Source organism: Macrotis lagotis, chromosome 3 (genome assembly GCF_037893015.1).
Source record: "Macrotis lagotis isolate mMagLag1 chromosome 3, bilby.v1.9.chrom.fasta, whole genome shotgun sequence".
NCBI lineage: Eukaryota > Metazoa > Chordata > Mammalia > Peramelemorphia > Peramelidae > Macrotis > Macrotis lagotis.
In genome coordinates this window covers 209,947,021-209,948,699 of record NC_133660.1, presented here as the reverse complement: position 1 = coordinate 209,948,699, position 1,679 = coordinate 209,947,021, and the positions used below count along the sequence as shown (strand labels likewise).

The following is a 1,679-nucleotide window of genomic DNA, read 5'->3' as shown; positions in this document are numbered from 1 at the left end:
AGTGACGGAGCTGGGATCCAATTTAATTTAAACTAGAAATTGTAATAGTTTAAATTTATAATTGAGTTTAAATACATAATCACCTTTGCATTGGGAAGCATAGGACAAAATATGACTCAATGTGATACTCAATATTAGTCAACAAGACACATATAACTGATCAGGACAAATTCAAGATATTCGATTCAGATGAACTATATTTTTTAAAGAAAGATTTCATTTATTTTGAATTTTACAATTTTCCCCCATTCTTGCTACCCCTCCCCCACAGAAGGCAGTCTGTTAGTCTTTACATTGTTTCCATGGTATACATTGATCTCAGTTGAATGTGATGAGAAAGAAATGATATCCTTAAGGAAGAAAAATAAATTATAAGAGATAGCAAAATTATATAATAAGATAATGGGTTTTTTTCTTAAATTGAAGGTAATAGTCTTTGGTTCTTTGTACATATTCCACAATTCTTTCTCTGGATACAGATGGTATTCTCCATTGCAGATGGCTCCAAATTGTCCCTGATTGTTGCACTGATGGAATGAGCAAGTCCATCAAGGTTGAACATCACCCCCATGTTGTTGTTAGGGAATACTATGTTTTTCTGGTTCTTCTCATCTCACTCAGCATCAGTTCAGGCAAATCCTTCTAGACTTCTCTGAATTCCCATCCCTCCTGGTTTCTAATAGAACAATAGTGTTCCTTGACATACATATACCACAGTTTGTTAAGCCATTCCCTAATTAGCTTAATTTCACTTAATTTCCAATTCTTTGCCACCACAAACAGGCTGCTATGAAAATTTTTGTACAAATCATGCTTTTACACATTTTTCATAATCTCTTCAGGGTCTATAGGCCCAGTAGTGTATGTATATTTTTCCCCCTTGGTCATAATGCCAAATTGCTCTCCAGAAAGGTTGGATATGTCAGATGAATTATATTCTAAGAAAATTAAAGAAAAAATGTGGGATTTCTATGCCATTGTCAAAGATTTTTGAAAGACATTGGCATACTCAAAAAATACCACAAGACTAGAAATAAGGTAATATATTTCTAAATTTCAAAAGGGGAAGAGAATACTGCCTTTTCTATCTCTAAATAATAAACCAATGATTTCAGAGCTGAAGCAGAAATGTCTTACACAGGGGCTAGAGACCAGTAGACTCCAGGCTTATCTTCAAGAGCATGCTAAAGAGGAGACCAATAAAAAGGATGCTCTGGGAGATGAGACAGGAAGAAGTATCAAAGCCAGTAGAAATACCTGTCAGAAAGGAAGAACCTCCAGAGAAAACTGCTGATGTAGTAGCAGAGGAGAAGGTAGTGAAAATCACATCTGAAAAACTACAGACTGAGAGGATGCAGAAACAAACTGAGTGATTCAATATATTTGAGCTTAGAGAGCAAGAAAGCTGCCTGTGTAGTTCTATTTGACGTTTCTTCAGATTCAGCAAAATGTTTATCATAAGATACTAAACCAATGGTAAACATGTATACATTAAAGGAAAGGACTAAAAATTTGATTTTAGCATCTTCTCAGTCTCCAAAAAGAATGAGGATGATGAGAAGCTGAAAAAGAGGAAGTATCAATCTAGGATTGTCACAAGTTCAGTTGGTATTGAAACCACAGAGAATATAGAGGAAAAGAAGAGTAAAGGAGCAAAGTAATTTGGTATTGTCCGATGA

The 1,679-nt window shown here is 34.8% G+C and overlaps 1 pseudogene; it reads left to right on the top strand.

The window, feature by feature from the left end:
• Positions 1–1,105: 1,105 nt before the first annotated feature.
• Positions 1,106–1,679, top strand: LOC141519307 (SAP domain-containing ribonucleoprotein-like; annotated as a pseudogene).